The 14,051-nt window shown below is 43.2% G+C and overlaps 1 protein-coding gene across 2 annotated transcripts in view; it reads left to right on the top strand.

The window, feature by feature from the left end:
- Window positions 1-11,674: 11,674 nt before the first annotated feature.
- The window catches only part of furin (furin, paired basic amino acid cleaving enzyme), a 32,961-nt gene continuing 30,584 nt past the window's right edge, over window positions 11,675-14,051 (top strand). Inside the window, exon 1 of one of the 2 annotated variants that reach the window (XM_062963536.1) lies at window positions 11,675-11,816. The gene's annotated coding sequence lies outside the window, so the exon portion shown is untranslated. Of the gene's footprint in view, window positions 11,817-11,886; window positions 12,010-14,051 lie in introns of those variants that run through there. The other variant, XM_062963537.1, reaches the window with a different exon arrangement.

Below are 14,051 nucleotides of genomic sequence, written 5' to 3'. Positions count from 1 at the left end.
ACCATGCAGCTGCGGACAAGAAGTCTACGTAGGGACCACCAAACACAGCAGCATTGTCCAAAGACGAATCGAGGAACATGAAACGCACTGCAGACTGACTCAACCAGAGAAGTCAGCCATAGCAGAACACTTGAGGAACCAACCTGGACACAACAGATTATTTGAGAACGCAGAAATGCTGCACCACTCTCACAACCGTCAGGTCAGACTACACAGAGAAGCCACTGAAATCCACAAGCATATGGATAGTTTCAACAGAAAGGAGAAACCATGAAAATGAACAAAATTTGGCTCCCAGTATTTAAAAACTCTAAAATCAGGACAGTAGATAAAGAGCAACACTCAGAAACCAGGGGAATTCCAGACAGGAAAAAATTAGGGCCAGCTAATGCCTCCCAACATAGGAGTCCCCCAGGCAGGAAGCAGCCAGGCTTTGAAACTATAATGTTATTTCTCTGCCCCAAGATTGAATCATCATTGTGTCTCCCTTGGCTACTGACTAGGCTTTGATTATGTGATGTTGTGATTTTATAGTTCTGATGTATTAATTTGTTGTAATGGGAATGTATTTTATGTTGTTGTATTATATTGTGTACTGCTGGGCTTGGTCCCCATGTAAGCCATCCTGAGACTTGGGGCGGGATACAAGAATAAAGTTATTATTATGTAATTATTATAAGCTGCAAGGCCATTCAATATAATCAAGCTGGCTAGTTGCAACACCAACAGACAAGAGCTCTTTCGCCCAACCTGGACATCATTCCACAGATATATAAACTCCACTTGCCTAGTTTCCAACAGACCGCACAACCTCTGAAGATACCTGTCATAAATATGGGCAAAAGTCAGGAGAGAATGCTTCTGGAACATGGCCATACAGCCTGGAAAACTCACAGCAACGCAGACTTGTTATTACTCCAGAAACAACATTTTGTTTTTTATTCTTCTTTTAGCGGAAATCCACAAGTTTGTAGGTTTTTTCCTTCATTAAAACATGCCATTTTAAACCTTTCAAAAAAAATTGTTGCTGTTGAATAAACTTTTCCCATGTCTTTATGATAGAACCAATTAGAAAATGACATTTGTAACCCAGGAACAAAAGCCGTGTTACAGAGTGTAATTGTTGGTGCAGATGATGCTCATGATGCAACCCTCTCTTTCACTTCTTTCATCCTGCCAGACAGGAAGCGAACGTTGTTTGTTGTCCTAAAGGGCCTGCAAGGGGAGCGTTGTTTATCTTCTGATAAAGATGGTTTATCTTCACCGTTCCTCTTTGTGAGCCTTTGTGCAAACAAGGAAGCCAAGGGCAGCACTGCTGGGCCTGTGTGTCGAGGACAGGCTTTGCCAGCTGCCCCTGGCCCTTTGCCTGGGCCTCGGTGGGAAAAGGTTTGGGATGCAGAATGAATGCAGCCAGATACCAGGACAGCTGGCAGGCCAGTGTCATGGAGTCCCCAGAGTTGCAGTTTTGCAAGGCCTTTCTTCTGCCTTCCCTGCCAAAGAGGGCTGGCCTCGCCAGTGGTTCCATAGCAAGTCATACTGCATCAACCCTACGGGGGAGATGCACCCTCCCATTGGCCTCGGCTGTCTGGGCAATTCTGGACTCACTAACCTGGTTGCTGTATTGTCAAAGAAGACCTGACCCGGGGCAGCGTTCATACTGCCTGGGTTAAGGGGGCCCAGCAGAGATTGGAGGAGGGCAAATGTGGTCCCTTTCTATCTTCAAGAAGGGAAAAAAGAACGACCCAAACAATTACCGTCCGGTCAGCCTCACATCAATACCAGGCAAGATTCTGGAAAAGATCATTAAAGGAGTGGTCTGCAAACACTTAGAAACAAATGCAGTCATTGCTAATAGTCAACACGGATTTACCAAAAACAAGTCATGCCAGACTAATCTGATCTCTTTTTTCAATAGAGTTACGAGTTGGGTCGATACAGGGAATGCTGTGGATGTAGCGTACCTGGATTTCAGTAAGGCCTTCGACAAAGTCCCCCACGACCTTCTGGCAAACAAACTAGTAAAATGTGGGCTAGACAAAACTACGGTTAGGTGGATCTGTAATTGGCTAAGCGAACGAACCCAAAGGGTGATTCTCACCAATGCGTCGTCTTCATCATGGAAAGAAGTCACGAGTGGAGTGCCACAAGCAGGGCTCCGTCCTGGGCCCGGTTCTGTTCAACATCTTTATTAACGACTTAGACGAAGGGTTAGAAGGCACGATCATCAAGTTTGCAGACGATACAAAACTGGGAGGGAGAGCCAACACTCCAGAAGACAGGAGCAGAATTCAAAACGATCTTGACAGACTAGAGAGATGGGCCGAAACTAACAAAATGAAGTTCAACAGGGACAAATGCAAGTTAATAAAGTTCAGAATATTCTCAAGGATCCATCTCACCCTGGATATTCCTTTTTTTCAAAAATTATTGTCATCTGGTAGACGGGATAGGATGATATAAACAAGGACAAATAGGCTGAGAGAGAGTTTTTATCCCAGAGCTGCGACTCCATTGAACTCTAGGGTTCCACACTGATGTGGAATTTGGGGTTGTGCAGTAGTAATTACAATGTAGAAAGATGGGTGCTTATTTATTTATTTATTTGAGAACACAGAAATGCTGGACCATTCCAACAACTATTGCTGTGTTTTGATATTTGATTGTTTTATCGGGCAAGGCCCCATGTAAGCCGCCCCGAGTCCCTTCGGGGAGATGGGGCGGGATATAAAAATAAAGTTATTATTATTATTATTATTATCATCATCATGTCAGAGATTGAAATCCACAAGCATGTGGACAACTTCAACAGAAAGGAAGAAACCATGAAAATGAACAAAATCTGGCTACCAGTATTACAAAACTCTAAAATCAAAACAGTAAATGGAAACCAACACTCTGAGGGCAGAGCACAGCTAATGACTGAACAAAGGATGCCCCCAGGCAAGAGACAAAACCTTTCCAATGCTAATTAGGGTGATTAACTGAAATATTAATGCTGGCTTCCCAGTGACAAAGGACTTGCCACACCCTGGACTCTCCACAGATATATATTCTTTCCTTTCCTTACTTAGTTTCTCCATACCTCACAACCTCTGAGGATGCCTGCCATAGATGTGGGCGAAACGTCAGGAGAGAATACTTCTAGAACATGGCCACACAGCCCGAAAGACATACAACAACCCGATGGGTGCTTTGTTTTGTCATCCTACCTATATAATGTGTGTGGGGGGTGGAATTTAATGTTGTTGTACTATGTGCAATGACAATGAAGTTATTTTATTATATTCTTGACCAGGTCTCATGGCCTCCTCACATCGGGGCTCCAGGCGCCAAGGGCTGGATCCCGGGAAAAGGACACGGAGTTTGCTTTCTGCACGTTCTCAGAAAGAGGAGGCAGGGTCAGAAAGGGGAACGGAGACATCTCCTGTACACGCTTAGGCGTCATTGAGGAGTCTGGATGAGGCGGGTGGGAAGCACAGACCTGCACTAATAAGGATCCGAAGAACATCCCTCCTTGAAGTCTGTTGGCAGAGGAGTCGTAGTGAGATCTGAAACAATAACAGACAGGTGGACACATTGTCCTCAGGTGCGTCACTCTGTGGATTGGGGGAAATGCCAGCGAGATAAGATGGCCAGGAGGAGGAGGCGGCAAAGGGAGTCGTCTCAGAAGGTCCCAAAGAACATGACCTAAGTTCCCAGAAGGTGTTCTTCCTTGGGATCACTTGGTCCTCCAGTGGGCTGAGCATTGGGCTGGGATCAGTCACACTCTCAGCTACAGGGACAAACCTCCTCTGAACAAGTCATGCAAGCAAACCCCATGATAAGGTCTTCATAAGTCAGTAACAACACAGAGACACCCAACAAAAACAACACCCTTTGGACCCCATGCGGGCCAATACTGTGTCCAAACATAATAATAATAATAATAATAATAATAATAATAATAATAATAATAATAATAATAATAATAATGCCATAGCAGATATGTAAAGCAAAGTGAAGAACCTGCTTTGATTGAAGTCAAAAATCAGAAACTCCTCAAAGCACAGCAGACAAAAAACCAGTACAAGAAAACCACACTACAAACTAGAGCTGACAGCGGGCACAACAAAACACTGCATGGAAAGTTCCTTGACAAAATTGAAGGAAAAGCTGATAAGGAGAAGACCTGGCTCTGGCTCACGAATGGGACCCTGAAGAAGGAGACAGAAGGCCTGATCCTTGCAGCCCAGGAGCAAGACATCAGAACAAAGGCCATTAATAATAATAATAATAATAATAATAATAATAATGAGAAGACCTTGCTCTGGCTCACGAATGGGACCCTGAAGAAGGAGAGAGAAGGCCTGATCCTTGCAGCCCAGGAGCAAGACATCAGGACAAAGGCAATTCAGGCCAAGATCGAAAAATCAGCTGATGACCCAAAATGCAGACTGTGCAAGGAAACCGATGAAACCATGGATCATATCCTCAGCTGCTGTAAGAAAATCGCACAGACAGACTACAAAAGAGGCACAACTATGTGGCCCAAATGATCCTTTGGAACGTATGCCTCAAGTACCACCTGCAAGCAGCAAAGAACTGGTGGGCTCACAAACCTGCAAAAGAATTAGAAAATGAGCACGCAAAGATACTGTGGGACTTCCAAATCCAGACTGACAAAGTTCTGGAACACAACACACCAGACATCACAGTTGTGGAAAAGAACAAGGTTTGGATCATTGATGTCGCCATCCCAGGTGACAGTCGCATTGACGAAAAACAACAGGAAAAACTCAGCCGCTATCAGGACCTCAAGATTGAACTTCAAAGACTCAGGCAGAAACCACTACAAGTGGTCCCGGTGGTGATGGGCACACTGGGTGCCGTGCCAAAAGATCTCAGCCAGCATTTGGAAACAATAGACATTGACAAAATTACGATCTGCCAACTGCAAAAGGCCACCCTGCTGGGATCTGCGCGCATCATCCGAAAATACATCACACAGTCCTAGACACTTGGGAAGTGTTTGACTTGTGATTTTGTGATACGAAATCCAGCATATCTATCTTGTTTGCTGTGTCATAATAAAATAAATAAATAAATAATAATAATAATAATAATAATAATAAATGCCTACTGCAAAAGGCCACCCTACTGGGATCTGTGCGCATCATCCGAAAATACATCACACAGTCCTAGACACTTGGGAAGTGTTCGACTTGTGATTTTGTGATACGAAATCCAGCATATGTATCTTGTTTGCTGTGTCATACTTATAATAATAATAATAATAATAGGATAATAATAATAATATCAGAGTGAAATAATAATAATTTTTCTATCCTGCCACCATCTCCCCGAAGGGAGCCTTTTGAGGACAGCAGGTCGGTCATCTCCCTTTTGTCATCTCCTTTTCTAAGGTAAAGGTAAAGCACCTTCTGTTAGCCCCAGCTTCTGCCAGCCTAGCAGTTCAAAAACATGCAATTGTGGGTAGATCAATAGGTACTGCTTTGGTGGGAAGGTAATGGCGCTCCATGCAGTCATGCCAGTGGCCACATGAACTTGGAGGTGTTTACAGACAACGCCGGCTCTTTGGCTTAGAAATGGAGATGAGCACCGACCCCCAGAGTTGGGCACAACTAGACTTAATGTCAGGGGAAAACCTTTACCTATAGATCTGGATTATCTGTTTTGATAATCTGTACAAGGGGCCACCAACACATTGCTCTGGAGCCTCAACAGAAGCCCCCCTCCTGTTTAAAACCTAATTCTGCTTCTTCAGGGCCCCCAGATGAGTCATGCTCAGGAAGACTCCGTCTGAGATAACATCGTGGAGGAAGACAAGCTGGGGGTTTGCCTGATGCGCAGGAACACACTGCGACGTGGTGCAAGCTGTGCAGGTTCACACAGGTATTTCCAGGATGTGGCTGAGAAGGCGTCCTCATTTCTTAGAAGGTGGCCTTTTTTTCCTTTCTCTCTGCTCTGACCCCACATCTGCGGCAAACCCGGGAATCTCCCAGGGAGCGCTTTGAGTGTGCAAAGGGCCTGATGCATCGCCGGTTCACAAGCAAAGCCTCTGTTGTACCTCAGGTTTGCTTCACCTTGCTAAAGACACCAGGTTGCACACAAAATGTAGTCTTTTGTAGTTTATTAGGAAATAGGCAGTCAAATACAGTAGAGTCTCACTTATCCAACGTTCTGGATTATCCAACGCATTTTTGTAGTCAATGTTTTCAATACATCGTGATATTTTGGTGCTAAATTCGTAAATACAGTAATTACTACATAGCATTACTGCGTATTGAACTACTTTTTCTGTCAAATTTGTTGTATAACATGATGCTTTGGTGGTTAATTTGTAAAATCATAACCTATTTTGATGTTTAATAGGCATTTCCTCAATCCCTCATTATCCAACATATTCACTTAGCCAACGTTCTGCCGGCCCGTTTATGTTGGATAAGTGAGACTCTCCTGTAGTTCATTAAAGGTAAAAGTTCAGTTCCAAAATATAGTTCCAAAACAAGGCTGTAATCATCAAATCCATAGAGGCATAGGCATGAAACAAGGTCCTTTCAAAGGAAGCCAAAGTCCCAGCAACGAGAATACAGTAGAGTCTCACTTAATAATAATAATAAAACTTTATTTATACCCCGCCACCATCTCCCCATGGGGACTCGGGGCGGCTTACATGGGGCAGAGGCCCAAACAATACAAGCACAAAATAAAGCAACATAATACAATATAAAACAGATAAAACAGTATTGCAATATATCAATTAAAACAACAATACAGGATAAAAAATTACATTAAAAACACATCTAAGGCAAGCTAAACTTATCCAAGCTAAACGGGCCGGCAGAAGCTTGGATAAGTGAATATCTTGGATAATAAGGAGGGATTAAGGAAAGGCCTATTAAACTTCAAATTAGGTTATGATTTTACAAATTAAGCACCAAAACATGTTATACAACAAATTTGACAGAAAAAGCAGTTCAATATGTTATGTTGTTGTAATTACTGTATTTATGAATTTAGCACCAAAATATCACGATATATTGAAAACATTGAATACAAAAATGCGTTGGATAATCCAGAATGTTGGATAAGCGAGTGTTGGATAAGTGAGACTCTACTGTATATCCAGGCTACGAGGTAATACAGGAATGCAGACGTGATACAGGAAAGCAGACTTGGTTCTTGACTCTAGCTAAGAAGTTGCTTTTGACAAAGATCTCTCCTTCAGCAGACTGTTTTAATAGCATAACATGAAGGCATTTCTTTGCCTTTTGACATCCCTCTTATTTGCTATTCGGAGGCTTCTACGCAACCCCTGAAATTCCATCCGACTAGCGCGATCGAGCTCAGCGGCCTCATTGTCAAGGCCGTCAAGGCCACTGAGCTCGTTAGTGTTATCAAAGCTACTCTCCCTTTCTGCTTCTTGCACCTGAAAACCATCATCAGAAACAACCTCATTTCTTCCCATGGGAAAAACTCCCTGCTCTTCATCTCCCACAGCGGGAACACTCTGCACCTGAATCCCACAATTCCCATCAGCGTCATCTTGAAACTCATCCTAAATCTGAATCCCAGCATTATGCACTTGCATCCCAGAATCCTCATCAGAGTCACACAAAGGCAAAGGCTGAGTCACAACAGCCTCCTGAGCAGAGCAAGACCTTCTTGTCTGTGGAACTGCCCTCCACTGGAGGCTTTCAATCCTCCTTAAAAGTGCCAGTTTCAAGGGACGGGGCATGCTTTAGGACACAAAGTCCCTCCCATTCCTCTCTCTTTGCCCCCAACCCACTTTGGAACAGCCTTTGCAAGACCCCCCTGGCTCTGGGGCTTCAAGCAGCAAAGGCAACTCATGTTCTGAGTCTTTGTAATTTATTTATTTATTGAACGTTGATGAATTTAATTTAATTAATTAATTAATTTAGATTTTTAATTTAATTTAATTACTTCGCAACTTATTCATCATTTCCAGGCAGGAGGCCTGGTTCCCTGTGGCAGGAAGTGGGCTAAAGAGTGAACAGAAGAGAAGAGAAGACGGGCAAACTGCGGTTTTTGTGACTCGTCAGGGAATGTTCTGAAGAAAAGAGTGGCGAAAAAGAACGTCGTTTTGTTTGTGCAATTTGTATATGGCAGGAAGGTGCATTGATGGATGGGTAGATACTGTAGATAGATCCAAATGTGCAGCAAGAGGTTTGATATGTAGACTCATTGACAGATTTGTGGCCTTGCAGATGGATTGGCTGGTGACTGCTAGAAGAGCATTTTGGTTTCCTCAATGTTCAATGAGAGGCCGAGCTTCTCGAGCTTCTGCAAAGGTGTTTAGAGTGGCTTGTAGGTCTTCTTCTGAATGGGCAGACTATATTATCATTGGCATATTGGTGTAATGTTAGAAAATGTTGACCATGTCCACTCCCTTGGTAGCCACCTCTCTACAAAAGTCAACATTGACACTGAAATACAAGACCGCCTGAGCTCTGCGAGTGCAGCATTTCTCCAAATGAAGTAGAGTTTGAGGATTGGGACATCTGTAGGGCGACCGTCCATCCATCTCGCCCTTGGTCAGCCTCTCTTCCTTTTTCCTTCCATTTTCCCCAGCATCGTGATCTTTTCCAAGCTTTCCTGTCTCCTCATGATGTGGCCAAAATACCTCAGCTTTGCCTCTAATATCCTTCCCTCCAGTGAGCAGCCATTGGGCATTATTTCCTGGAGGATGGACTGGTTGGATCTTCTTGCCAAGGTCCAAGGCATGCTCAGGATTTTCCTCCAGTACCAGAGTTCAAAAGCGTCTCTCATCCTTCGCTCAGCCTTCTTTATGGTCCAGCTCTCGGGGAATACCATTGCTTTGACTATGTGGACCTTCGTTGCCAGTGTGATGTCTCTGCTCTTCACTATTTTGTCAAGGTTGGCCATTGCTCTCCTCCCAAGAAGGAAACGTCTTCTGATTTCCTGGCTGCAGTGATCTTTGTGCCTAGAAATATAAAGTCTGTCACTGCCTCCACGTTTTCTCCTTCTATTTGCCAGTTATCAATAGGTGTAGTTGCCATGATCTTGGTTTTCTTGATGTTTAACTGCAGCCCGGCTTTTGCACTTTCTTCTTCCACCTTGGTGATAAGACTCCCCAGTTCTTCCTCGCTTTCGGCCATCAGAGTGGTATCATCCGCATATCTAAGGTTTTTTTTTTTAAATAGTTTTTATTAATTTTGACAAAACAAAACACATTGGGGATGGGGGGAAAGGAGAAACAAAGGGAAAGGAGGGAGGAAGGGGAGGTGGAAAGTGAGGGAAGGAAAGAGAAGGTTTTGACTTTGATAAGGGAGGGGTATGTAGATAGGACTAATGGGGAGGAAGGAAGGGGAAGGGAAGGGAGAAGGGAGTTTGGGTGAATCTAAGGTATGATAGGTACGGGTCAGTTAGAGGGGAGAATAGGGGGGGTGTGGCGACTTCCTGTCTTAATGCTTCTCTCTTCCTACTCTTCTGTCGTTTTTGCCTTCACTTGTTTACAGTCTCTTTATTTCTTTAAATAATCCTCCAAACAGGACCAGTCCGTCTCTTTTGTTTTTCTGCCATCCTTCTTCTTTAATAGGAAGGTTAATTTGTCCATATCTTTTATATCAGTCACTTTGTCAACCCACCAGTCTTTCATCAATGGTTTCTCGGAATTCCAGTACTTGGCGATTACCATTCTTGCTGCCGTGATGAAAAAGGTGAAAAGTTTATCTGTATTAGAATCCACATTATCCTGATGGTCATATAGCCCTAGTAGGAGAAGCTCGGGTTTAAGTTCGAATTGTGTTCCTAAAATTTTATTGCATTCCTCTAATATCATTTCCCAATACTTTTTGACTTTCTTGCAACTCCACCACATATGTATGTATGAACCTATTTGTTCTCTACACCTCCAGCAGCTTGCATTAACATTTTTATACATTTGTCCTAATTTTTTTGGTGTGAGATACCACCTATGTATGGTTTTCAACCAATTTTCCTTCAGATCTGTGGAATAGGTGTATTTCATTTTAACTCGCCAAATTGATTCCCATTCCTGTATTAAAATAGATCTTCCTATGTTTCTAGCCCACTGGACCATAGAATTGGTAATTATCTCTGATTCTGTCATCCAGCTCAGTAGTTTGTTATATAATATGGAAATATTTTTTTTTCCTATTTGAAGGAGTTTTTCCCAAAACCCTTGCTCCATATCGAATCCTATAATTAGATCTTTTTTGTAGGCTTCTTTTAGTTGGATATAGTGATACCATGTTATATTCTTATTTATCCTTTGGATTTCCTCCAACTCTTTTAGTTTCGGTGCTCCCACATTCCCTCGCATATCTAAGGTTGTTCATGTTTCTTCCAGAAATTTTAACTCCGGCCTTGGATTCCTCAAGCCCCGCATGTCGCATGATGTGTTCTGCGTACAAGTTGGAGGGTGAAAGTATGCAGTCCTGTTATCAAACATGATAATCCACAAGATCTGCTCAGAACTGGATGATAGGGCAGTCCAGCCCAGCCCTGGGCCAACTTGGGCCCTCTCTCCAGGTGTTTTGAACTCTGTAATGAAGTACGAATTTTGGTTTACAGATGTTATGTTTAATTGTGTGTTTATGTTTTAAAAGGGTAAGTATTACAGTTATTGCATCTCAGCACTCAGAGGCTGGTTGCCATGGAGAAGTAGGCGGAGCCAACTGCCGTCTAGTTGAAGAAAGTGCAGAGTTAAAAAAGGAAGTCAGTCTGTGCTCTGATGAGGCACAGGGAAGATTGATTCCAGGTTGATGGGTTCAAGGAGATTCAATTGTTCATTTTGAGTCGGTTTTAAATAAGTTTGGTGACTTATTTAATGTAGTCTGTGTCCTGGTAAGGAACAGAGAATCTATAGTAGTATATCACAGGGGTGACTGTGGTTTGAAGTCACTGGAAAGTCCAAGTTTTAGACTTTGGGAACCAATCCCAGCTGGACTCACAGAGATCCATTGAAGTACAGTAGAGTCTCACTTATCCAACATTCGCTTATCCAACATTCTGGATTATCCAACGCATTTTTGTAGCCAATGTTTTCAATACATGGTGATGTTTTGGTGCTAAATTCGTAAATACAGTAATTACTACATAGCATTACTGTGTATTGAACTACTTTTTCTGTCAAATTTGTTGTATAACATGATGTTTTGGTGCTTAATTTGTAAAATCATAAAACTAATTTGATGTTTAATAGGCTTTTCCTTAATCCCTCCTTATTATCCAACATATTCGCTTATCCAACATTCTGCCGGCCCATTTATGTTGGATAAGTGAGACTCTACTGTAAAAGTAAACATCTCCCTGCGTCTTTGGTGGTCTGCATCTTTCCAAATTCGGGGTTAGTCGATATGAGTCCTTTACAAATTGGTGGCAGTCGTTATAAATTCGTTACAGACTCCCAGAATTCCTCACAGCCTCAGGCCCCTTCCTTTTCCCCCTCAGCCGCTTAATGTGAATGTTATCCGGCAGTGTAGAAGGGGCCGAAATAAGACTGACAGGGGAGCTTCCAGGGGCGGCGGTGGGAGGGGGCGGGACTTCCTCCCTCCTCTTCCTCGGAGACCCTGCCTCGAATCAGCAGCCGGAAGCCCCGCCCGCGCCTGTCTCCCCTCCGTGACGTCATCCGGGGGCGCCTCCGTCCACTCCGGGCTGGGCTTCCCGGCCCTTCCTCCGCGGCGGCGACGATGACGATGACGCTGATCCGCCGCCGCCGCCGCCCATAAAGGGCCCGCGGGTCGGCGGAGGAGCAGGCACCCGCCGCAGGGAGGAGGCCGGGGCAGGGAAGGCGGAGGCCGCGGCGGAAGGTGAGGGTCGCCGGGAAGGCCTTCCTTCCTCCTCAGGCCTTTACCCGGACAACACCCGGAAGGAAGAAGGAAGGAAGGAAGGAAGGAAGGAAGGAAGGAAGGAAGGCAAGCAGGAAGGACGGACAGAAGGCAGGCCTCCCCCCTCCTCCTCAAAGCAGGCCTGGGGCTGGGCCTAGATTCCACGGAGCACAAAGTTATTTTTATATATTCATTTTTCTATATTCATTATTTGTGTATACAGTAGAGTCTCACTTATCCAACATAAACGGGCCGGCAGAACGTTGGATAAGCGAATATGTTGGATAATAAAGAAGCATTAAGGAAAAGCCTATTAAACATCAAATTAGGTTATGATTTTACAAATGAAGCACTAAAACATCATGTTAGACAACAAATTTGGCAGAAAAAGTAGTTCAATACGCAGTAATGCTATGTAGTAATTACTGTATTTATGAATTTAGCACCAAAATATCACGATATATTGAAAACATTGACTACAAACATGCGTTGGATAATCCAGAACGTTGGATAAGCGAGTGTTGGATAAGTGAGACTCTACTGTATATGTTTATACATAAACATACATGTATATGTATATATACCACAGAGTCAGTCACGACTGGACTTAATGTCATGGGAAACCTTTACCTATATGTTTACATATTTATTTATGGCTGAGAGAGAGGAAGGGGCTTATTATTGTTGTTGTTATTGTGCCACAGTCAGAGCCTGGCTGAGAGAGAGGAAGGGGCTTATCATTATTATTAATTATTATTATGGGGCCTCAGTCAGAGCCTGGCTGAGAGAGACAGTGGAGGGGGCTCCTTTTTATTTATTTATTATTCCACTGCAGTCAGAGCCTGGCTGAGAGAGAGGAAGGGGCTTATTATTATTATTATCATTATTATTATTATTGGGCCTCAGTCAGAGCCTGGCTGAGAGAGACAGTGGAGGGGGCTCCTTTTTATTTATTTATTATTCCACTGCAGTCAGAGCCTGGCTGAGAGAGAGGAAGGGGCTTATCATTATTATTAATTATTATTATGGGGCCTCAGTCAGAGCCTGGCTGAGAGAGACAGTGGAGGGGGCTCCTTTTTATTTATTTATTATTCCACTGCAGTCAGAGCCTGGCTGAGAGAGAGGAAGGGGCTTATTATTATTATTATTATTATTATTGGGCCTCAGTCAGAGCCTGGCTGAGAGAGACAGTGGAGGGGGCTCCTTTTTATTTATTTATTACTCCACTGCAGTCAGAGCCTGGCTGAGAGAGAGGAAGGGGCTCATCATTATTATTATTATTACTTATTATTGTTATTATTGGGCCGCAGTCAGAGCCTGGCTGAGAGAGACAGTGGAGGGGGCTCCTTTTTTAAATTTATTATTCCACTGCAGTCAGAGCCTTACTGAGAGAGTGGAAGGGGATTATTATTATTATTATTATTATTATTATTATTGGGCCTCAGTCAGAGCCTGGCTGAGAGAGAGAGGAGAGGGTTCATTATTTATTTATTTATTGTGCCACAGTCATAGCCTGGTTGAGAGAGAGAGGAGTGGGCTCATATTATTATTATTATTATTATTATTATTATTATTTGTCATTTATTGTGCTACAGTTAGCCTGGCTGAGAGAGAGAGGAGGGAGCTCCTGATTTGTTGTTGTTGTTGTTGTTGTTGTTGTTGTTGTTGTTATTGTGCCGCAGTCAGAGCCTGGCTGAGAGAGAGGAAGAGGCTAATTATTATTTATTCTTATTATTGCACCACAGTCAGAGCCTGAGTGAGAGAGAGAGGAGGGGGCTCCTTATTATTATTTATTATTATTATTAATAATAATATTCAGAGCCTGGGTGATAGAGAGGAGGGGGCTCCTTATTTTTATTTATTGTTTTTATTTTATAATTGTGCCACAGTCAGAACCTGGCTGAAAGAGAGGAAGAGGCTCATTATTATTAATAATTATTTTGGGCCGCAGTCAGAGCCTGGCTGTGTGTGTGTGAGTGAGAGAGAGAGAGAGAGAGAGAGAGGAGGGCTCCTTACTTTTTTGTTATTATTATTACTATTATTATTTATTGTGCTGCAGTCAGAGCCTGGCTGAGAGGGAGAGGAGGGGGCTCCTTATTTATTGTTGTTGTTGTTGTTGTTATTATTATTACTATTATTGGGCAGCAGTCAGACCTGACTGAGATACAAAGAGAGAGAGAGAGGAGAGGGCTTATTATCATTGTTATTGTTGTTACT

The sequence above is a fragment of the Anolis carolinensis genome, unplaced genomic scaffold, assembly GCF_035594765.1.
Source record: "Anolis carolinensis isolate JA03-04 unplaced genomic scaffold, rAnoCar3.1.pri scaffold_11, whole genome shotgun sequence".
Taxonomy (NCBI): Eukaryota; Metazoa; Chordata; class Lepidosauria; order Squamata; family Dactyloidae; genus Anolis; species Anolis carolinensis.
Note: the sequence above shows the minus strand (reverse complement) of the source record. Positions and strands in the feature narration are given on the sequence as shown.